The sequence below is a fragment of the Petaurus breviceps genome, unplaced genomic scaffold (assembly GCF_028583685.1).
Source record: "Petaurus breviceps papuanus isolate PSGF00001 unplaced genomic scaffold, PetGlider_PUasm1.0 38, whole genome shotgun sequence".
NCBI lineage: Eukaryota > Metazoa > Chordata > Mammalia > Diprotodontia > Petauridae > Petaurus > Petaurus breviceps.
This window is the reverse complement of record NW_027186304.1, coordinates 71,188,663-71,214,136: the sequence shown is the minus strand read 5'-3', so window position 1 is coordinate 71,214,136 and position 25,474 is coordinate 71,188,663. Positions and strand designations below refer to the sequence as shown.

At 37.6% G+C, this 25,474-nt stretch overlaps 1 protein-coding gene across 1 annotated transcript in view; it reads right to left on the bottom strand.

Moving 5' to 3' along the window:
* The window catches only part of CLVS1 (clavesin 1), a 231,255-nt gene extending 206,600 nt beyond the window's left edge, over window positions 1-24,655 (bottom strand). The window contains exon 1 of the mRNA XM_069100013.1: window positions 24,509-24,655. The gene's annotated coding sequence lies outside the window, so the exon portion shown is untranslated. The remainder of the gene's footprint in view (window positions 1-24,508) is intronic.
* Between the last annotated feature and the right edge of the window lie 819 nt (window positions 24,656-25,474).

Below are 25,474 nucleotides of genomic sequence, written 5' to 3'. Positions count from 1 at the left end.
AATAATGGGAGAAAAACACCTTTATTTAGACTTGACAAAGAAGAGTATATACAGTGGTATTAAATGTCACATACAAACTAATCATTGAATAGTCTTAGGTCTTAAAAACTTTGAAAAATATTTAAGTTGAATTATCAAGAATAGCGTGGGGTTAGAGCTGCTATAAACTAGGATGTAGCAGCAACGTGTTTGTGTGTGTGTGTGTGTGCGTGCGTGCGCAGGTAAATGACATTTTCCCCCACTCCCAGCCATCCCCACACTCTTGAACTGACATGCCAGTCATAGATGGAATAATTCAGACAGGACATTACGTTTTTATCCTACTTGGGTGATAAATTTCTTTTCTGGTAGTAGGATCTTTACCTTTCTGCCTCTGGAAGGCCAAAATAAGTTTTTAAAGCTTTACTATTCCCCCATATGATTCACTTTTGTCACCTCTCATTTAAATATGGTCAAACCACCACGAGCCTTTGTAAAATTCATTTTAAAACACTCTTACATGCATTTTTACTTTATTTAGTGATTGGAGGAGTTAGCATCCAGAGAAGAAGGGAAAAGAACCTTACAATAAGCTTGTATAATGATGATATAATATGTCCTCCAGATTCCCAGGAATTACTTTTCCTGTCAATGTGACTTAAATAAAAGCCCTTATCATCTGTGCTTATGGCTCCACCCTTAGCACCACTATACTTTAAACCTTTCTATATGTGTTATTTCCCCCATTTGAAATATTATTTCTTTAAAATCAGGGACTACCTTAATTTTCTAGTTGTATCCCATCACTTAGCACAGTCTTTGGAATCTAGTAAATATCTAATAAATGGTTTTTCATGAATATGATTCTTTTAATAGTATTTATTGAATATCTGTTTATTCATTCAATGATAAAAAAAATCATTCAATAGTGTTGTCCTTTGAACATTTTCTCATAGTCCTTGAAAACATTTGAGAATAGAATAGCATTGGTAATGAAAAAAATTCTTAGATGGGGAGGAAACAGATTTCTCACTCCATTGTTTAGAAAACATAAGATTTTTAGGGCTGGAAAGGATCTTAGAATAGTCTAGTTGTCTTCTAATTTTACAGATCATACAGAAAGTTAGCAGCAGAGGTGCGATTTGGATCCACGGCTTCTGGCCACCCCACAAAGTAATCCCTGTCCCACTACCACACATGTTTACCAGCTGTGTGAGAGTGGAAAAGTAATTTAACCTTTCAGAGTCTTGAGTGCCTCATCTTAAAAATAGAAAGAATATCTCATCTTCCTGAACACAGGAGCTGGACAAGACATCTCTTGAAGTTTCTTCCTCCTTTAAGAATGATATTTCTACTTTCCAGTCATTTCTGAAGGGAGCCAGTTTCATTGCATGATTGCTCTTAGATTATGGTTTAATTTAACTCTGAGTTTTCCTTTCTTGGTTTTGAGTGTGTTCCAAGTTTGCCACCTTATACACTCCACTATATCCTACTAAAAATGCTTCAGATATAGCCTGATTTCTCCTTCTTTATACAGGATTGGAAGGAGAAAAGAGAGGTGAATCTGCAGCATTTTTGTCATTGCTGTTCATTCTTCATGCTCAAAAAGGACCAATGAAATCCCAAAGCTTATGTCTTGACTAGCACATCTATTGGATTTAAGTGAGGCCAAAGTCAGGTGAAAGGCACAGACAAAAGCCCAACTAGAACTGATGTATGTGCCATTATCAAGTGAACTTTCCCTCAAGCAAGGTTCCATAAAAAACTATCCTAATTTCAGAATAATGGCTGTAAGTTGAATAGAAGCCATAGGCTTGATTTAGAAAAACTGCTTACTGCTTAATGCTTAGAGCTATCCAAGAGTAGAATAAGCTTCCTTGGGTTGTAGTTACGTTTCCTTTCTCACTAACAAGGTTTAACAAAAGCTAACTGTCTCATTACTTTTGTCTCATTATTGAGGGGATTCTTACTCAGATATAGATTGGACTTGATGGTCTCTGAGATCCCATCCTACCTTTAGATTCTGTGATAGCAGAAAGGCTTGGGGTCAAAAGTCTTGCACTTAAGTACTTATTAACTATGTGGCCTTGAATAAGCAACCTAATCTTTCTGGGCCTCATTTTATCATCTGTAAAAGGGGAAGAATAGTCCTTGCAGCTCATATCTCATGGCTTTATAAGAATCCAATGACATAATATCCGTAAAAGCTTTTTGTAAGCATTTCATGCACCATATAAATGTGTTTCATTATTGCTATTTTGTCCCCTGACCTCTTGAGTTACTGGGATTTTTAGCTGCTCCACGTTGCTATGGCAAGGGTAGAATGCGGCCTTTGACATTAAGATTAACAACAGATGCAACAGTTCATGAGACTGGACAGATGCGAGAAATTGGAGTTATAGCTAGTGTAAAATTCTAATTTACTGAAAATCAGATTCCTAATTAGACTCCATTACTCACTGTAGGAATAATTGTGAGTTACTAATGTGTATTTCTGCCTGGGCTTTCCTGATCAGACATGCAGAACTCTCTCACATGGGCATGGTAAACTGCTGTCAGTCCAGCTTGGCACAGTCTTCAATGTAACACACCTGCTCCTCGTGAGATCTCAGATTTTTAGGACATTGGAACTAAGCCTAATTAACATCTACATTTTTTATCTTATTTTGCTTATGAATCAACAGCTCAATCATTAAAAATTTATTAAGTACCTACTATGTGCCAACCACTTTGCTAGATGCTAGAAACAAAGATAAGATGAAACTTCCTTGTCCTACAGGAACTTATGTCCCTATCAAGGGAGATAGCATGTATATAAATAAGCATATCAAAATAATAATAATTACATTTATATAGCACTTTAAGTTTTGCAAAATGCTTTATAAATATTGTTTTTATCACAATAACCCTGGGAGGTTTTATTATTATTATTAAGGTCATCATTCCCATTTTACAGATGGAGACACTGAGGCAGTGGTTGTGTGATTTGCCCAGGGTCACAATCTAGTACGTGTTATTGACTAGATTTGGACTCAGATCTTCTTGGTACTAGATTCAGCACTCTATCCTCTGCACCACCTAGCTTCCTCTAAACTACATACAAAATAAAAATAAGGAAAAATTTTGGGTGAGAGAACATTAGCCTCTGGAGAATCAGGAAAAGTTTCTTGTCAAAGGTGTTGCTTAAGCAGAATGTCAATGAAACCAAAGAATTTTAAGAGTAAGGTGAGATGAATGAATGTACATTCCAGGTATAAGGGCAATCAGGAAAGAAGTGAAAAGATGGAATGACATTATATGAGGAATAATAAGGCTAATTTGAATAGAAGAGTGTGAGGAAACAATTTGATTGATGTGATATATTAGAAAGAAAACTGGACAGCACTGGATTTACACTCAGAGGACTTGGGGTTGAATTTTGACTTTGCTGGATTTGAAGTCAGGCAAACTGAGTTTTAGTCCTGGTTCTACTGCCTACTTGTGTAGATAAGGTTTTGTAGGCAAGTATATTTTTTGGAAGGGGGAAGGCAGGGCAATTGGAGCTAAGTTACTTGCCCAAGGTCACATGGCTAGTAAGTGTTAAGTCTCTACAGCCAGATTGTAACCTCTCTAACCCTCTGTTTTCTCAACTGTGAAGTGCAGCAACTGAAATAGACCATCTCTAATGCCCTTCATACTCTTAGTGCTATGTCCCTACTGACTGTGAATCAGAAGATTTGGGTCCCAGAATTATAGGTTTGGAAGAGATGTTGAAGACCATCTAGTCAAATCTGTACCTGACTACAACACCAAAAAGAAGGAGTCACCTTACCTTTGGATGAAGAATAATTTACTTCCTCCCAAGGCAGTCCATTCCACTTTTGGATAGATATAATTGTTCAGAAACTTTCACATATATCAGGCCAAAATCTGTCTTTCTGAAATTTTTACCCATAATGCAGTTCTGCCCTTTGGGACCAAACCAAAACAAATCTAGTTCCTTGTAGACTTTTATATAGCATCCCTTCAAACACTTCATAACAGTTGTCATTTGTCTTCTAAGTTTTTGTTTTTTCTAAGGTAAACACTCCAAGTTGGTTCAACTAGTTTTCGAGGTCTTTCTAGTTACCCTCCAATGAATGCTTTCCAATTTATCAATGTCCTTCCTAAAATATGGTATCCAGGACTAAATACAATATTCCAGATGCACCTGACAAAGGCAGAGTATGGTGTGACTATTGCTTCCCTTGTTCTGAACATTATGGCTTTCTGCCACATCACACTGTTATCTCATTATAAGCTTGCAATCCACTAAAATCCTCAGGTCTTTTGAAGACAATTTTCAGTCTCCACACCTTCCCAATGTGTACTTAATGAAGTTGATTTTTAAAACTCAAGTGCAAAATTTACATTTTTCCTCTCTTAAATTTTGTCTAGAACTAGACTAAAGTCTGTCTAGAACTTTGTGGTTCCTGCCTCTGTCATCCAGTGAGTGTCCAAAATCTTTAACTCTGTGTTACCTGAATATTTGATATGTATGCCATTTATAACTTCAAGTTTTTTTATTTAAAAAATTAAGCAATGCAGGGCAAATCAAAGATCCCTGGAACACTCTATTAGAAATCTCCCTCCCAACTGACATTGAATGACTAGAATAGTGTTTTGGTTCAGTCATTCAACCAGTTCTGAATTCATCAAAATATATTATCTTCTAATACTCATCTTTCTTCCATAAGAATAGCACGAAAAAGTTTTTTTTAGATATTTTGCTGCAATCTAGGTAAACTATATCTGCAATATTCTTCTTCTACATGCCTAGTAACTGTCAAAAATGACATTAGCATGGCATGACTTGATATTAATGAAGCTATACTGTCTCTTTGTGATCATCATTTCCTTTCTTAGGTGTTTACTAATGATTCTTTAATGAGTACATTATAGAATTTTGTTAGGAATTCAAGTGAAACTCACTCTTCTTTAAATGAAAGATTCCACTCTCCTTTTTATTTTGAAAATTGGAACATTTATGCTTCTCCAAGTCCTGTGGAACAACTTCTAGCCTCCACAGACTTTCAGAATCAATGGCAGTGGCACTACTGTCTCATTTGCCAGCCTTTCCAAGTCCAGTCAACTATATTAAGTGCCTAATATGATTCAGGCACTGTGCTAAGCAATGGTAAAACAAAAGGGGGGACAAAAGATAGTCCCTACTGTCATGGATCTCATGTTTTAATGGGAGAGACAATTTTCAAACAAGCAACTAAATACAAGCAAGATATATACAGGATAAAGATGATCTCAGAGGGAAGTTACTAGCATTGAGATGGAATGGGACCCAGGGAATTCATGAGACAGAAAGGAAGAGGAAGAGAATTCTAGACATAGGAGACAGACAATGAAAATACACCGAATCAGGAGATAGGATGTCATACAAATCAAGGAAGAAAGGAAAGAAGGAAGGAAGAAAGGAAAGAAGGGAGGAAGGAAGGGAGGAAGAATGAAGGAAGAAAGTGAAGGGAGGAAGGGAAGAAAAAAGGAAAGAAAGAAGGAAGAGATTTAATAAGCATTTATTATGTGCCTGCTATCACCAGGTCCTTTGCGAAACACTTTACAAATATTATCTCATTTGATCCCCACAACAACCCTTGTGTTATTATTATCCCCGTTTTACAGTTGAGGAAATTGAGATAGACTTAAGTGACTTGCCCAGGATTATACAACTAGTAAGCATCTGAAGCTGGATTAGAATTCAGGTCTTTCTGACTCCAGGTTCAGCGTTCTATTCACTGTGTCACCTAACTGACTCTAGAACAGCAAGGAGACAAATGTCATTGCACCTTAAAGTATGTGAATGTGCAGTATTAGAAGACTGGAAAGATAGGAAGGGATGGGATTATGAAGAGATGAATACCAAACAAAAGGTTTTATATTTGACCCTGGAGGTGATAGAGAGTTAGTGGAGTTTTTTGAATGGGGAGTATGTGACATGCTCATACCTGTGCTTCAGGAAGACTAATTTGACAGTTGAATGGGGGAATGTACCAGAGAGAAGAGTATCTTGAGGCATGGAAACCAACTAGAAGGCTATTGCAACAATCCAGGCATGAGGTTATGAATGCTTGCTACCAGTGTATTGGCAGTGTCAGAGGAGAGAAGGAGGTAATAAAACTCTATACTAGGGTGGTGGCAGTGAGAATATAGAACAGGTGGCAGATATGAGCTGCAAGAATCACAGAATTTGGAAGTCTGAGGTTACCTCAGTCACCACTTTTGATACCCCAAATCAATTTCCACTTTCAAATAAGAGGTCATTCAATCTCTGCTTGAAGATCTCCAAGAAACCTACAACCCTCAAAACAGTCCATTCCACAGCTCTAATTATTAGAAATCTTGCCTGACATTAAATCTAAATTTGCTTCTTTGCAACTTCCCTTCCATTGCTCTTACTTCTTTCCAATCCTTCCTTCACACAAGAGATGTAATGAAGTTAAAAATAACAGCACTTGGCAATATATTGAATATGGAGGGTGTGAGATAGAACAAGGAGTCAAGGATGACATCTAGGTTTCAAGCCTAGGTAACTGGGGAGAGAGTGATATCCTTAAAAGTAATAGAGAAGTTAGGAATAAAAAGGATTTGGGGGGAGAAGATAAAGAGGTCAGTTTTGGGCATGTCATTTGAAATATTAATGTGATATTTGGTTCAAGGTCTTTAATAGGCAGTTGGAGATATGAAATCAGAAGTTAGGAGAGAGGTTTGAGCTAGATAAATTGAGCTGAGAATTATCTGCATGCAGATGATAATTGAATTCATGAAAGCTGATAGGATCACCAGTGGAAATAACATAGATGGAGAAGAGAAGAGGGCACAGGATAGAACCCTGTGGGGTACCCATAGTTAGTGAATACAGTCTGGATACATACCTAATAAAGAAGTCTGAGAAGGAGTGGTCATACAGGTAGGAGGAGAACCAAAAAAGAGGTGCCATAGACACTTAGAGAGAAGGAAGTATCCAAGAAAAGAAGGCAACTGACTGTGTCAAAGACTGCAGAGAGATCAGGAAAGATGAGGATTGAAAAAAAGACCATCAGATGTGGTGATTAAGAGGCTCCTGGTAACTTTGGGCAGAGAGGTTTCAGTTGAATGATGAGGTCAGAATGAAGACCAGAAAGGAAGCAGAGCCACTGATTATAGATGGCCTTCTCAAGGAGTTTAGTCATAGAAAGAAGGGAAGATTAAGGTCAAGAGCTAGTAGGGAATGGATGAAGTATAAGGAGAGACTTTTTTGAGGATGAGGGAGGCATGGATTTTTCTGTAGGCAGCAGAGGAGCAACCAGTAGACAGGGAGAGGTTGAAGATTAGTAAGATACTAGGGTCTATAAGAGGGGAAATCTGTTGGAGAACACAGGATTACTTGTACAAATAAAGAGGTGTACTTTCAACACACCAGGATGTCATTTTTGTGCCCTGATCATAGAAGAGATTATCCTAACTTGTCAAAAACTAGCTATGTAACTTTTAGGAATTCAATGAACCTCCCTGCCCTTAGATGTCTTGTCTACAATTTAAGGAAAGGTGGCTAAGGAAAAGAATTCCACTGTGATTTCATTGGTAAAAAAAAACAATTTTCTCATGAGGGAATTTCTTCTACCAATTCCACTTGGACCTTTACCAAAATTTAGAGTTGCCTAGAGCACTGATTCATTGTGTATCTTGCCTTGGTTTACATATCCCATATGGATTAGAAACAGGACTTGAACTCATGTTTTCCTAACTCCAAGGCCAGCTTTCTAGCCATTACACCACACTGCTTCTATTTTAAAAAAAAAAAAAGCTCAATAATAATATCTTACATTTTAGATTCAGCATAATATAGTGAAATGAGCCCAGGATTTAGAACAAAAGATTTGGTTTCTCATCCTCAACTGGCTCCTTCTTACCTAATCATGTGACTGTGGAGAATTCCCTTAATCTGAGCTTTGATTTCTAAAGTAGGAGTAGGGGAAGAGAACTGAACTAGGTGACTAATAAGGTCCTAACCAACTTGAAATCTCTCAGCCTAGACATAACAATTGCATGGTGCCCTATAGTTCATAAGGCATGGCAATAGGCTCCTCAGTTGAAAGGAATCAGAACAAATGGGGCCAGAGAAATTAAGTGAATTGCTCAAAGTTACACAGTTAATAAGAAGATAAATCAGGATTTGGGGTTAGAGTTAGAAGCTGAACTCCAATGCTCCCATTTTTAGGCTAGAGATCTTTCCCCTAGGGACAGCAAGGTGGTACAGTAGAGAGAGCATTGGGCCTGGAGTCAGGAAAAACTGAGTAAAAATCTGGCTTCAGACACTTATTAACTGGGTGACCCTGGGCAAGTCACTTAATCCTGTTTGCCTCAGTTTCCTCATCTGCAAAATGAGCTGGAGAAGGAAATGGAAAACCCCTCCAGTATCTCTGCCAGGAAAACTACAAATGCAGTCACAAAGAGTTGGTCAGACTGAAACAATTGAACAATGACCACCATCACTAGTATCTTTGCCAAGAAAATCCCAAAATGAGGTCATGAAGAATTGATCATGACTGAACAACAACAATTTTCCTCTATCCCAAGCTCTCTCCTTTGAGTTTCACAACAATCCTCTGAGGTAAGCAGAGAAAATTGTGGTAGGGAAATTATTTTCTTCTATAGCATTCTTCCACCACAGTGTACTTTGTGTTGCTTCATTTGATCCTTGTGACAATTCTGCAAGGTTGGTATTGAAGGTATTATTATCCCCATCTTATAGATAAGGAAACTGGAACCCAGATCACATTGGGTGATTTGCCCAGGATAATATAGATAAGGTGGTTTCTGGGTCCTTTCCATTTCTAACATTCTTTCATCCTTTTGACATTTCCACAATTCCAATAATCCTTTAACTTCTTACTGAAATTTAAGTGATAAACTCATTTGTTCACTGAGAAAATTGATTTCTCTCAGAGGAAGTTTCCTGCTGTATCAAACATGTATACTGTTGCTACTTTCCTGACACTATTATTTATGCAGTAAAGAAGGCTATCAGCTATAAAACTGGCTGCCTTGTTCCTAGGTCATCTTTGACTATTTTTGTTCAGCCTTAATGTGTTGATTTCTCAAGTAAAGCAGGAAGTCAGAGCCCTTGATCTTCTTTTTCAAGGACTACTACTCTGTTCCATCTGGCACCATACCAAGCACACAGCAGGCGTTTGAGATCTACTTGTGGACCTAATGAGATATTTTAGGCAGATTCCCATGATCCTAAAGATCTGGATCTTGTATTGCTGCCAAACAACACAGTGACTGCTCATTGGGGTGGAGGGCACAAGAGGAGAGTGAATCAAGATCATAAAATCAGAGACTTAGAATGAGAAACAACCTTAGAGGTTATATATTATACAGATGAGGAAACTTAGGTCTAGAGTCATAAACTGACTAACCCATGGCCAAGAAGCCACTAAGTGCCTGAGACAAGACTCCCTCCCAGATTTTCCTGCCTCTAAACCCAGCATGCTATTCTTTCTACGCCACACTACATCTCATAGTATATGTAGGGTACCATTTATGAGTCCCAGACTCACATTACAGAATCACAAATTGGGGTGAGGACAATATATAGGAGAAGGAGGAGGAAGAATAGAAGGAAAAGGAGGAAAGGAGAGGAAAGAAGTGAAAGAGAAGAAGCTGGAGAAGCAAGTGATGAAGATGGCGATGTTTTGCTCATTAAAACCTGTCATTTTAGAGGCACCAAATAAATGCTACATTCCAATGTCCATTTTTTCAACCTATCACCAGTCGATTCAATTTGATCCTATAAGAATCATTAAGTACTTATCATGTGTATAGTACTACTAAGTATCCCTGGAGTAAAGTACAAGGTGTAGATAAGTCAGGGCCGCTTCACTCATGGAGCTTAAAGTAGAATAAGAAGATATAATATAAAAATAGCTAGCTGTCATACCTCAGAATACCTAATAAATACATAAAGGAGGTACAAAAGGTTGTGTGAAATCCAAAGGGGATCATGATTACTGATGGGAGGATCCATGGAAGGCTTCATGGAAGAAATGGAATTTGGGTAGGACTTATAAATATGGATAAGAATTCAATAGGCAAAGAATGAGTGACAGGATATTTCAGACATAAAAAACACTGTGGGGGGGGGTCATAACCAGCGTGTAGGTGCAGAGGTAGTATTTAGATATAGGTTGTTATTAAGCTAGAAAAGTAGGGTGTCAACTGATTTTGAAGGTCCTCAAATGTCATGCTAAGGAGTTTGAACTTTAGGTAAAAGAGAACTAGTGAAGGGTATTGAAGAGATGTGTTGTGACCAGATGAATGTGTAAGAAAGATTATGGCAGTGGTTGATGTAAGGTTTGGAGGCAAGAGAGAATAGATGCGGGATTTGTTAGGAGGCTACTGTAACAGTCCAGGTAATAAAACTCTATACTAGGGTGGTGGCAGTGAGAATATGGAACAGGTGGCAGATATGGGCTGCAAGAATCACAGAATTTGAAAGTTTGAGGTTACCCCAGTCACCACTTTTGATATCCCAAATCAATTTCCACTTTCAAATAAGAGGTCATTCAATCTCTGCTTGAAGATCTCCAAGAAACCTACAACCCTCAAAACAGTCCATTCCACAGCTCTAATTATTAGAAATCTTGCCTGACATTAAACCTAAATTTGCTTCTTTGCAACTTTCCTTCCATCGCTCTTACTTCTTTCTAAGCCTTCCTTCACCTGACAATCCTTCGAATACTTGAATAGAGCTACGCTGTTCTCCACGAGTCCTTTCTTCTCCAGGCTAAATGAAGTCAGTTCATCAGTTGGTACTTAAGTGGCATGTACTTCTTTACTATGCTAGTTGTTCTCTTCCAGACACTGTCCAACTTATCAGTGCCCTTCTTAAGTCATGACGCCCATGAGGCAGCCCTCTTCTCTAGATGTGATCTGAAAACAACAGGATAGAGAGGAATTACCATTTCCCCATTCCCGAAAGTCATGCCTCTCATTGTATCCCAATATTGCACTGGGTTTGGTTTTTTTTCCTTCTATGTTACACTGTGGATTTATGATGAACTTGCAGTTCACTACAATTTCTATCTATCTCCCCATCTTATGCTAGTGAAGTTGATTTTTTGTGCCCAAATAGAAGACTTTCTTTTTATCCTTACTGAAATTTATCTATTAGATTCAACCAAATATTCTAGCTTGTCAAGATTTTTCAGATCTTGACTCTATCATGCAATGTGTTAGCTGCTCTTTCCAGCTTTGTGTTATCTGAAAAAGCACAGCATCTATGCCTTTATCCAATACATTGATAAAAATGTTAAATAACCCAGATTCCTAAGGTGCTCTACTGGAGACCTGCTGTTATTTTAACATTAACTTATTAACAACTACTCTTTGAGTCCGGTCACCCAACCAATTATGAAATCGTGTAATTGTAGCCCACGTGCACCTAACTTCCCCACAAGAATGGCACAAGATACTTTATAAGGGGGAAAGTAAGAAATAAGCATTTATACACACCTACTACATGCTGTTGCATTTTGTTGTACTAAGTGTGTTATAAATATTATCTCATTTGGTTTGCATAGCAACCCTGGGAGGCAGGTGCTGTTATTACCCCCACTTTACAATTAAGGAAACTGAGGCAAACAGAAATTGAGAGACTTATCTAGAACCACAGAGCTAGTCAATATCTAAGACTAGATTTGAGCTTATCTTCCTGGTTCCAGGCCCAGTGCTCTACTCATAGTTCCATTCAGCTGCCTTATTTTTTTTAAAGCTTTTAAAAATAGCTTTGCAAAATCTAGGTAAGCTGTTTACATAGCAATCAAAGGTATTTACTAGTTTAATAAACTGAACAAAAAGGAAATGAGGTTAGTCTGGCATGACCTATTCTTGATAAGCCATGTTTATGCTTTTCATTCACCATTTCCATTTCTAAATATTTACCAACCATCTCTTTAGTGATCTCAAATTCCACCAGGAAGTGAAACAGTACTTTGCAGATTCTGCCCTCTACTCACCAAAATCCTGACAGTATTTCTCCTTCTCCAGTCCTGTGTAAAATTTCTAATTTTCCATAATCTTTCAAATATCACTTTCAGGGGCTCAGCAATCAGAGCAATCTTTCAGGTTCAAGGATGTAAATTTCATCTGGGCCGGATAACTTGAATTCATCCTCTAATGGGCATTTAGCTAACAGTCCCCATCCTCCCTGAGGTCTTTGAATCTTTGCCTCTATCAATTGCTCCCTTTCCCTTGATACTCTCTTCTCTCTAGGTTTTTTGTTTTTGTTTTTTGTTTGGTTTTGTTTGGTTTTTGCTTTTTGGAGGGCAATTGGGGTTAAGTGACTTACCCAATGTCACATGGCTAATAAGTGTGTTAAGTGTCTGAGGCCAAATTTGAACTCAGGTCCTCCTGACTCCAGGGCCAGTGCTCTATTCACTGCATCACCCAGCTGCCCCCTCTCTAGGTTTTTATAACATGTTTCTCCTGATTCTCCTCCTATCTATTGGACTGCGCCTTCTCAGTCTTCTTTGCTGATCTTCATCCATGTCATGTCTGCTAACTGTGGGTGTCCCACAAGGCTTTGTCCTGGACCCTTTCCTCTTCTCCATCTATACTATTTCTATATCAATTCCTGCAATCCAATGGTCATCTCTATGTTGATGATTCTCAGATCTTATCTAGCTCTAACCTTTCCACTGATCTCCAGTGTTGCATCTCCTTCTGACTATTAGATATCAGACTGAATGTACTGCAGATATCTAAAACTCATCACATCTGAAACTGAACTCTTTGTCTTTCCACTCAAATTCCCACCCCCTTCCAAACTACCCTACTACTACCAGGGACACCATCATTCTCCTATTATAGCTCACATCTTTGCCATCATCCTTGACTCCTCATTTTTCTTCACCCATCTATTGCCAACACCTTTTGGTTTTGTGTAACATCTCTCAGATATGGTCTCTTCTGTCCTCTGACACTGCCACCACCCTGGTACAGATCCCTTCCATCCCCCCCCCCCAATTCAATAAACTCTCTTAGCTTCCTATTGATTCTAGGACCAAAAAAAAAAAACCCAACCTCTATTTGTTTTTCAAAGTCCTTTATAACCTGCATTTTAATTGCTAATTACTGATAATTACTAACTGTGTAAGTAGCTTAATTTTTCTGGACTCAGTTTCCTTATCTGTAAAGCTGTGATAATAATACCTGTGGTAACTACCCTTCAGAATTATTTCCAGGCAAAGTGGATTGATGTCCATAAAGCACTTTGGAAAAATTTAAAGTGCTATGTAAATGTCAGTTATTATTAGCATCAGTATTCTTATTTCACATCTTTGCTAATACCATTCTTTATGCCTAGAATGTCCTTCTTCCCCATCTTAATCTATTAAAGTCTTATCTGTTATTAAAAAGCAAACCTAAAATGCCATCTCCCTGATTCTCCAAGTCAGAAGTGATTTCTCTTTCCTGTTAACTCAGTCAATTATAGATAGCCTTGCTTACCTTTGAGTCTCCCCTAGTTCTCAACATATTCAGGATTATTTCTATAGTAATAAGTTTACAAATATTTATAGAACAAATGAAGAAATAAATAAATGTAAGAAGCAATCATAACATTTTATTTGAATTCAGTAAAAACTTATTGGGAGGTAGCTAAGTGCATACAGTGAGTGCTAGGCCTGAAGTCAGGAAGATTCATGTTCATGTGTTAAAATTTGACCTCAGACTCTTACTAACTGTGTGATCCTGGGCAAGTCACTTCACCCCGTTTGCCTCAGTTTCCTCATCTTTAAAGTGAACTGGAGAAAGAAATGATAAACCACTCCAGTATCTTTGCCCAGAAAACCACAAATGGGGTCACAAAGAATCGGACAAGACTGAAAAAACAACTAAACAAGAAAAACATTTAATAAATGCCTTATCATTTGAAGTACTGAGTTAGGTACTAAGTATAAAAAGATGAAAAAGGAACAAGTCCTTACTTTGAGGGAGATTACATCTTCTTATAGCTATGAGACCCTTGTATTTATATAGTAGTTTCTACTTCAACACATGCTTATATAAATTATCTTATTCTATTGCCACTATAGACCTGAGAGATAGGTCATTTCCCAGTTCAATTTACAAATAAATAAGATAAACTTTCTGAATTCTGGTCATCATTAAATGTCTCTCCCACCCTCCACTGAAACTTTGGCCTCTGCCTCTGGAACCATCCTGGATTCTTTTAAATGAACTTTTGCTTTGTCTTGCCTGGTTTCCAGGCAAGTTGTCACTTCCTAACATCATTGCCAAGCCTTGCCTTCACACATATCCTCTCCTCTCCTTTTCTACCTTCCCTTGATGTATCATCTTCCGTCATTACAATGGCAGCTTCTTGGGAGCAGGAACCATCTTGCTTCTTTGTATTTATATTTCTGACCCTTAACACATTGCCTATCCTTGGCCCACTTCTGTTCTCTCTCTGTACTATTTCACTTGAGATTCTCATCAGCTCTCATGAATTTGATATCATCTCTATGCTGATGATTCTCAGATCTACTTATCCAGCTCTACCTAACCCTCTCTCCTAACCTCCAAACTTGCATCTCCAACTGTCTGTTGGACATCTGGAACTGCATGTCTTTAGACATCTTAAGCATAGCATATCCAAAATGGAACCCATTTGTTCACACACACACACATACACCCTCTCTGCCTTCAAAATTTCCCTATATTGTCCGGGATACCACCATCCACCTCATCACCCAAACTTGAAACCTAGATGTCATCTTTGACTTTTCACCTCTCTCTCATCTCCCATATTCAATCTGTTGCTAAAGCCTATCGATTTTACCTTTGCAATCTCTCTCACAAGGCCCTTTTCTCCACTGACGTTGCTGTTACTTGTGCAGACTCTCGTCATCTCATGCCCAGACTATGGCAAAAGACTGAGGATTTGTTTGCTTGCCTCAAGTCTCTCTTTACTCTAGTCCATTCTCAGCTCAACTGCTGTCAAAGTGATCTTCCTAAAGCACAGGGCTCACCATGTTACTCCCTTCCTAGTCAATAAACGCTAGTGATTCCTTATCATTTCAAGGACCAAAAATAAAATCCTTTGTTCAACACTTAAATCTCTTAATAACCTTCCCCTTTCCCTTTATACTCCTCTTGTACCTTATACTTCTGCCGAGTACTCTACGATCCAATGACACTGATTTCCTTGCTGTTCTTCGTGCAAGACACTCCACCTCTGGACACCAGAAATTGTTAATGGCTGTCCTCCATTCCCGGAATTCTCTTCTTTCTCATATTCAATTTCTGGATTCCTTAGCTTCCTTCAAATTCCAGCTAAAATTTTACCTTTTTACCGGAAGCCTTTCATGACTCCTCTTAATTCTAGTGCATTTCTTCTGATGATTATTTCCAATTTATCCTGAATATAACTCATTTGCCCATAGTTTTTTTCTACCTCCCCTATTAGACTGTAAACTCTTTGAGAGCAGGAACTGTCTTTTAACTTTCTTTGTATTCCCAGCACTTAGCACAGTGCCTGACATATAACAGATTCAATTTATTGTTTGCTTATTGTCTATTGACTGACTGACTAAATGTCCTATTGTATAACATACTACACCATACCACATCTATCATCTATTTATCTATGAAAAGTTACTTCCTAAGATAGTTAAGAAGATCAAATGAGATCATATATTGGAAAACTCCTGGTTCATAAGTCATTACATCTAAATAGAAAGTGACATTTATTTAGTTGTTATTATCAATTATCATCACCTTTTATATAAATGGAAACTGATAAATGATTCACTCAAAATTACAAAGAAAATTAATGATACAGCTGCAAAGAAGCAGCAAAGCATAAAGTAGGAACATCATACATGGAGTCTTGGGTCCACTACTTAATAACTTGTACCACTGGCCAATTTACAATTTCTCTGGACCTCAGTTTCCTCACCTATAAAATGAGGATGCCAATATTCGCAGTCAGGATTGTTGTGAGAAAAGTGCTTTGTAAATTGCATAACACCATCTATATGTAAGTGCTAGTCCCAATGATCTTTATAAGGGCTTAGAAAATGCTTCTCCATTCCATTCCAATGTTTTTTTCCCATTAGAACCTCCTTCCCTTCAAAAGACAATAAAAGGAAAGTTGCATGAAACTGGAAATATTTCCATAAATGATAATAATATTGACAGAATCTAGGAAGGGAAAAGTTTCAAAATCTAAAATTTGCTCCAGAAATATGAACATCAAAACTTTGAAAAAGGAGTCATACATAGAGATCCACTGTGCCCTACTGGAAAGTTGGAGGGGGGATGGGGGAAGATATGGGAGAGAGCAGATTGGGGGAGGGGATCACTGTTTTGGGGTGGTGGGTAGGGAAAATGGGGAGAAAATTTGTAACTCAAAATCTTGTGGAAATGAATAGTGTAAACTAAAAAATAAAAAAGAGAGGAAAATTTTTTAAATGAGCCATATATATGAAGGGCATTTTAGTGCTCTTAGACATGTGACATATGAAAATGCACACAAGGAAGTGTACTCTTTGACCCCCAAATCCCACTGTGAGAACTATACCTGTGAGTCTTATGGGAATAAAGTACTTGCTATTCACAAAGAGATACATAGCATTATTTTTTAATTTAAAAAAATAGCCTGTAAGTAACCTAAATATCCAACAGTAAAATAGTTAAGTTGTAGTACAGTCATGTATTAAATATTATAGTGCAAATATGATTGATATGTATGAGAACTATAAAGTACTATGGAAAGACCTATATTAAATGAAGAAAAGTGAAAAAATCAAAGCCAAAAAGTACAAATCAACTACAACCATGTAAAAGACAAAATGGAATGGAATAGACAGAGACCTGATGGAGACTAACTGGGAGGGCCTGAAAGGTTGTTGTTTGACTGGACCTGTAATTTTATTGCTGTAGGGAGCTCTAGAGGAAGAACTTTCTCTTCTGTTGAAGGGAAGCACCTCCTCAGAGTTCTGTAATCTTACAGAAGTGACTGTGATGATGAGAGCTCAAGTAGCTAGCCCAAGCTCAGAGTCAGCATTTCTTAGAAGTGGAAAAAGTTGTTCTAGCATTTAACACATTGAAATTTATTTAAAAAAAAAAATATTCAATAAGGGTGGCTAGGTGGTGCAGTGAATAGAGCACTGGCCCTGGAGTCAGGAGGACCTGAGTTCAAATCCAGCCTCAGACACTTAACACAAAAACTAGCCATGTGACCTTGGACAAGTCACTTAACCCCAATTGCCTTCCCAAAAAAAGGCAAAAAAATATTCAGTAGTTTAAAAGCAAGTTAATGTGTTGCATGGATCACAGATGCAAAGATTTTAATACATTAATAAAAAAGGAAATTATATATGAAATTATCAACATAAAACCATGAGATTAATCATACACACTCGTGATGGAATTAAATGACCCAAATGTCCTACAAGCAAATAAAGCTGGCTGCCTGGTCTTTCCATATTGGTGGAATTTGCTTCCCCTAGTCTTATATTTATAATGAATTTGTCTGCTTTGCAAGACTTTTCAAACTCATGCCTTATTTGGAGAGTCTGTGTGACAGAGTGAGTAGATAAAGCATTAAATAGAGAGTCAGCAAGACCAGCATTCCAATGCTACTTCAGACACTTAATAGCTGTGTGACCCTGGGCATGTTACTTAACTTCTTTCAGCCTTAATTTCTTCATCTGTAAAATGGGAATAATAATAGTACCTACCTCACAAAGTTGCTGTGAGGATCAAATGAGATACGATATGTAAGGTGCTTTAAAGTGCTACAAAAATGTGTTTAAGGGAGAGTATAAGCTATTTCCTTAGAAATAAAAACTGGTAGCTTTCTTCTAAAGGAAGTTAAAATGGACCACTGATATTTCTAGAGGAAAACTGGGGAGTCACATGGGAGAACTCTGACCTTCTTAAGGACAGCTTTACCTAAATTCCTGTCTGAAGGATGTTATACTCTCTGAGTAGAAGGATCACTCCTCTCTGAGAACAGTTCATCCAGAGACTCTTTGGACCTGATCAGAAAAGAATCATTTTCCAATGAAAGTGTTATCATGTCTTCTATTCATGTCAGTAGTGGAAGTTCTCCCTGTTAGTTATGGAGTGGCTCCTGATTCTTAGTTCACTCTTTTTATGATGGGTGAAAGAGTTAATGCTATCAACCTTGTAGTTAAGCTTTATCTCTGCTTTGGTGGAGGCACCTTCCATCAAAGTGGACAGAATCCATCCTCTGGCTCACTGGTACCTCCATCTGCTACTCTTGTCCCAGACTAGCTCACTGCTCCCCTTTCAGCATAAATACTCATGGATATAGACTCCCTGTACATCACAACCATGCTCTAACTTAGTACCCAAGCACAAAACCATCTGCTTGGACTTGCTTTTGTATTTGCTAAAAAGGTAACTGTGAGGCAGGCATGAGTTCCAACTCAGGTAGAAATACAGAGATCTCTTATTTTAAAAAATTCTAAAGCTGAATAACAAAAGGTATGAAGAGCTAATTAATGTGAATATGCCCAGGAAAAGTGTCAGGTAAAGCTTTGCCCAGAGCTTTCTACATGATGAACATAGAAACCATGCATCAAAATGTCTTCTTTTTTCAATGAAAAGATTGGACTGGTTCAAATTGTTCAGTTCCAATGGGTTGATTATTAGGAAGCACTAGGGTGAGTTAAGAACAGTAATGACTCCTGGTTATAACATAAGAGTTTTCTTCTTCATTGAGGTGGATATTTGTTATTTAGAATAGAATTCACATTATAGGAATTCAAAGTTTTAAAATCAAATGTTTATATATAATATGCTGTTAATAATACTATTTACATGTAATTGGGAAATAAGATATACAGGCACTGGGGCATAGAGATCCACCATGCCCTACAGCAAAAAAAAAAAAGAATTCACATTATATTTCATTGCAGTAGCTTGCTTCAATGTAATGCAATACATATTTAAGTGGCAGTACTAACAACATATAACATTTTAAAGTTTGCAATGTATTTGGTATATTTTGTATCACTTGACTTCAACAACATCCGTGGATGTCTATGACACCATGCTAGCCCAGCAGGAGACAAGAAGCTTAATGAGTGGTCTAGCCTACAATCAGGAAGACCCAAATTCAAATCCTATTTCTGACACATGCTGGTTGTTCATCCTTGGATAGGTCACTTAATATATTACCAATCATGTGCCCTAACAGAAAGTATGCACTTAGTAAGGCATGTTGACTGATTGATAACCTCTTAGTGTCCCATCCCGGACAATCCTCCAATATTATAAGATGCAATATAGTTGCATATCTGATATTGTTATAGGAAGTTCTCTCACTAGAAGTTCTCTACACTGATTAAATCAAAGACCCAAATATGATCAGCTTCTTGCATTCCTGGAGCAATTAATACTAGTAATAACATAATTAATAACATTAATACTAGTAATGTAACAAGATAAATTCACAAACAATTATGATGTAAAACAGATCACTAAAAGTAAGACAAACTGGGATTACTGGCAGTAAATATTGTAGAAAATAGGCCAATAACATATTAAGTATCCCTAAACAATCTCTAAAACAGGAGTGGACAATGAGCAACAATGCCTTAAATATATAGCTGTAATTCTTAAGGATTCAAAACTTATCTCATAGAAAAGATTTTTTTTTCTGGTACTTGTGGTGAAACTGGTTTGTTCATCACTAGAGAGAATGAATTATATATTGGCCCCCATGCCACATATCAGTATGATAGCTGACACTCTCTTTATATAGCATAGACATGCAGATTCATATGGAACATGGCATCTTCCCTAAATACACACAAACACACATACATATATACATAAATGTGATGTATGGATTATGTATCAGCCAAGGGGAGTGACAACTCTAAAACTTTTTTCATTCCAAAATCTCGCAGAAGGTTTATATACATCCTCATGACCCCATATTACCTCTTCCCCTAAAATTTCCCATTGGAAGGAGACAGACTAAAAGACGAGGTGATGACCTATGGAGAAAGCCTGAAGTTTGCATCATTTTCTCCCTTCCTCAAACTGAACAGATTTTTAGAGTCATGCATCTCCAATTTGCAGATCCCCCTCCTGTTTCCTCCATGATCTCAGTTAATGTGTACCAAGGACAATGCATTCTTGTACACAGAGGAGTAAGGCACATATGAAATGTATAGATGCCAGAAATGTGAACTAGATATCATCTGTTACATCTTTAAGCTGGATTGTGAATGAACAGAAAGGTCTTATGGACTCAATGCTATTTTTTCAGGGTTCATCTAAGGAAGAGGTTTATCTATGATTCCTCCTCCCTCTCCCTACCCCCCAAATTGGTAGAAAAGTGAGGACCTAGAGCCATGGAGAGTCATAGAAAAAAGGGAGTACCAAGAAATTCTTATTTGACTCAAGAATGGAGAAAAACCTACAAGAGATTTCATCCTCTGTCACCCATTGTGTCTGACCTGACATACCAATCATTCTCCCTATCCTGGAAGGAAAGAATTCAATAACAAGGATTACTTGTTTATAGATGTATGAGGCATGATCTGATTACTGATGAAGTGTTTAAAGGGATTTTGTCAGGAAATTGCTAATCATCTATTCTCCATATTCAAGATGGATGAAGCAAAAAATGGATATGAACTAGATAAAATATGGCTGGGTATAAGCACAATGATTTCAGGGAAAGGGAGACATGAGATTAGAATCACTTTGGTATACTACAATGTGGGTTCAACCCTTCCCTTGGTCTCTGGTCCCAGAATTTTTATCTAAGTGAAATCAGGTAGAACTAAACATTTTCAATTCCTTTCAAGGAGAAAGGAAGGTGCAAAATGGGCAGAAAACAATTGTTTGGGCAATAGGATTAAGAAAAGAGGTAGGACTTTGCCTCAGTGAAGGTGGAAATCTAACTACATTGTGAAGATCCACAAATTCTTTTAGACCTTGCTAGTTAAACCACTCCTTTATCCATACCAAGACTGTCTATGATTACATGCAATATAGTACCCACAAAGTATAAGGCCCAGGATATCCACCTTGTTTTGACATTCTAGGAATGACTCTGAAGACAAGAAAAAATTTCCTAATTTAAGGTGATAAAGAACTGGAAGGAGTTACTCATGGAAGTTAAGGGATCTTCCTTTTTTACATCATTAAAAAATAATATACAGTACAGGGTAGATTATATATTCATCTTTCTCAAGGGAAGAAGCTAGACTAAATTGTCTTTCTACGACCTTCTAGTTTTATGATTCTACGAAGACAGAAAATGTGTGTATACATACATACATATACACATATATACATACATATATATGGAGAGAGAGAGAAAGAGAGAAGGAGAGAGAGAGAGAAGGAGGGAGGGAGAGAGAGGGAGGGAGAGGGAGAGAGAGATAATACTTTACAATTTGTATAGTGTTTTCTTCCCAATCGCCTTGTAGATAGAGAAAGTATTATTATCTTCTTTTTGATGGGGAAGGGAATAAGCAGCTATATAATGCCTATCATGCACCAGGTATTATGTATTATTTCATTTTATTCTAACAATAATCCTGAGAAATATTGCTATTGTTAGCCTTATTTTACAGTTGAGGATACTAAGGCAAACAGAAGTGTAATGATTTGCCGATGGCCACACATGTAGTAAGTATCTGGATCCAGATTTGAACTCATGTCCTCATGACTCCAGGCCCAGTGCTCTATTCATTGCTCTAGTAGTTACCTCTAGATGGGTAGGGAAACTGAGGCAGAGAAATAAAGTAACACAACCTTCCCAAAATAACATAACCTTTCTCAGACCCAGGATTTGAAGCCAGATTTTCTTATTATTTCTTTACATCATACTTTCTTTTAATGATTTTAAAATGACTAAACTTTGGTGTGTGCTATAAAAAGGGAAGGGGGACTATGCTGATAATTTGCACAATATATTCCTTTTTATTCCTGGAAAATGACATTTCTCATTTACTTTTTAAAACTTTATTCAGGTTATGATAAAGTTCTATTGTTACAGGTGTGGGAAATGGATCGTTTCCAGGACAATGAATGAAAAAGGTGGAGACATACATTCCATAAAAATTAATAAACTCAGATCTTTTATTTCTAGCCAGGGGAAGGATTGCCTTGTAATATGTGACCCTGCAAATCTCACTAAAGCAGCATTAGTCTGTAATTTCCTCAAGGTCAGAAAATTTTATTAAATGCAAAAAAAAAAAGAGCACTTGAGGCATTGGTCTCCTGATCTGCGTATCTTCTTGGAAACAGATAGATTAATCTCTATGAGCAGGTTTAAAATATTGGCAGGGCTGCATCATCCTTTGAAAGCAGATAAATTGAGTTCTTTGCATTGTATTGCACAGGGGCTTTAAATATAGAGGTATTATCCGCTCTTCATAGACACTACAGATCCAAGTACACTTTGGGGAAGATGGAATGATTTCCCTCATGTCCTTTTCAGAAAATGTCTTTCTTCTACTGCCCCCAAATAACTAATGTGATGAGCACTCTGCTTTAGTTCTCTTAGCTGTTTTCTTCCACCCTGGAGGTGGCTGCAATTCAGGGGCCAATGAAATGATGTGTGTATGTATATAATTGGTAGTATTAGATTTTAAAAGATGACTTTCAATTTGATATTCCTATTCATCCCAAAAGTATGGGATAATCTTAAAAGTCCTGTTTATTTGGGAATAATATGTCTTTTTGTTTCCTATACATTTCTAGGATCATGAGGATCAGAACTAAAAGAGACCTCAGATTATTAATTTAATCTCTAATGCTGAAGTAATGGTTTCATATTAAATTTGCTTTAGGTATAGCCAAACAAATTATGCTATTTTTTTAACTGACCATTACTGTGCTTTGTTTTAAATTGAGTAGTAATAGCCAAATGGTACTTGACACTGTTCTTTAAAAAAAAATCCACAATTCTAATTTTTAAATAAGGTGCCAATTATATAGAAAATATAGACACTTAATTGGTAAAAGGGGCCTTTGTCTTCAATAAAAAAGAAAAAAAGTGAAAATGTACAAAATGTGAAGTATATTCCTCCAAAAGGTCTTAAGATTCACCATCTCTAATTACTTTTATTTGTTCATATTATTCAGCATGTCAGTCTCACTCACTCAAAGGTTTCTGGAATGGAAATGACCCAGTAGAATCCTTGAGTTAATGCTGGTTAATTCTTTTAAGAAGGATGACCCTGGCTAAAGCAAATGTACCCTGTGAACTTGTATTTGAACCCTAAACTACAAATCAGTATGAGACTTTTAAGATGATCAAACTTACTTTTTAGGCAAGTCAAAAAGAAAAAAGAAAACATAGTGTGACAGCATACAGTTACATAAAATGCCTTTTCCTTTTTGCAGTCTGTTACCCTTTACTATTATAGAAAAATGGTGTTACTGGCTGATTCCTGAGAAAGCACACAGTCTCTTACTCCCAATTGTGATCCAGTCACTGACACTGGGGAACAAAGCCTGGCCATCTGCTCCTGAATATCATTACTTCTTGGACTATTTAAGCAAATATTTAAGATTCTCTGATTCAAACAAAGGTTTAAGATTCTAATGTCTGAAATAAAGCTCAAGTAACAATGAGGAAACCTTTCTAACAGAGGCCACTTCACAGGGAAAACAGCCTCCACTTAACTGTCATCATCACCATTATTTTTATTTGGGCTTGAGAGTTAGCATTTAATGTCTCTATCTGAAAAAAAAATCAGCAAAACTTAATTCCCGAGTTTCTGCGGTAAATGCTCAGGAAGGAAAACAGGGGAGTGTGGGTGAAAATGACTCATCAGCCACCCCCACCCTCCTCCCTGATGAATCTTCATTGGAAAACCAGAAACAGTAGAGCTTTTGTGTGTGTGCCCGAACATACATACATACATAAATACATAATCGTAACGCCACTATGCTTCTGGCCAGTGTTAATACCCTGAACTTAAACAGTCCGTAAATATGCTGAAAGACAGCTGGCTAACTGCTGGTCTTTGGCAAGTGCCCCATCTGTCTTTGCCTAGCTGGCCGTCTTTCTCGCTTGCCTTCACTTTCCCTTTCTCCCAATCAGGCTTCTCTCTTTGTTTTAGGAGGAGCAATTCATCTGAACTTTCTCCTTCCATCCCTAAAAACTTGTGCTTCTCTTCCTCTGCAAGCCGTGATCCGGGGCTTTGTCTGAATGACATGACATAGTTGTGGTGATTGTTGTTTCAGGGATGATGATGGTGATGGTGATGGAGATAGTGATGGTGATGGTGATGGTGATGATCCGTGGGAGCACAGACTGAGCAAGTGCCAAGAGAAGATAGATGAACAGCTGAGGCAGAGAGGGGACTGAAAGAATGAAGTGCAGAGGGATTGCAGATGAGAGCTGTCCACGAACAGAAGTGCTGAAACGCCGCAGCCATGGTTTTGCAACGGGGTGGAGGGAAAGGGACTGGGAGGCGCTGCAAATACAGAAAAGAAAATGAAATACCTTCACACGGCTGCACAACCTTGCTTTGGGGTATGTTTATCTGCAGGTGTCCTCGCTGTTGAGCTGGGTGGGTGAGATCCCCTTTGCTGGCAGGTTCAGGCTCAGATCTCTCTAGAAAGCTGTGAATGAAAGCCCCAGCTCCACGGGGCTGTGATTTTGGTAGGAGGCGTGTGCGCCCGAGTCTCTGTCCTTCCACAGGAAAGCTTGCTTTCCCCTGGGTCCTAAAAACCTCCTAATCATTTTCAGTACGTCCTGTTAGTAGACTCTATCTGTAATGTCTGGGACAGAGAGAACCGGGACTTCTCCTTCACGCTTTTAAAAAGTACTCTATAATCCTCATCATTGGGGTTATTTAAGGATCTAGGATTCTGCCAGTATGTAATCAAAGTAAGCTAGCACTGGGAGTTAGCTTGAATATCCTGGGCAATCAGAAAGGAACTTCTGTCATTCCTTAATAATGTTCTAGTCTAAATCATGATTTAGTTAGTTGTATATACTAAGGTTGAAAAAAAACAAAGGGTCAACATATGCAAAAATTTCTAGGGAATACGATATAGGGAATAATACATAATAGGGTAGGGGAAACACATGAATTTGGGTCATACAAAGATTTAATTAAGTGGCAGTTTATAAATATTTTATTCAAACATAATTCTAAAATGACATTATATATTGAATTTAAATAACCTTAATGGCAACTCAACCACCTTTTCTACTGTCTGACTTATTCCCTTTTATTTCATTCATCCACCCAACAAACATTTGGTAGTGCTTCCCATGAGCAAAGCCCTTGTGCCAAGAAATAAAGAGACACTAAAATAAACAGGACATAATCCCTGCCCTCAGAGAGTGTGTAATCATGAGGTTTATTCATCTTTCACTGTTAGGTGTTTGAGGTGCCTTTCCTACTTCTCTGCCATTCTATTTGTCCCTAACATCAGGAATATCAAGAAAAAAAAAACTTTT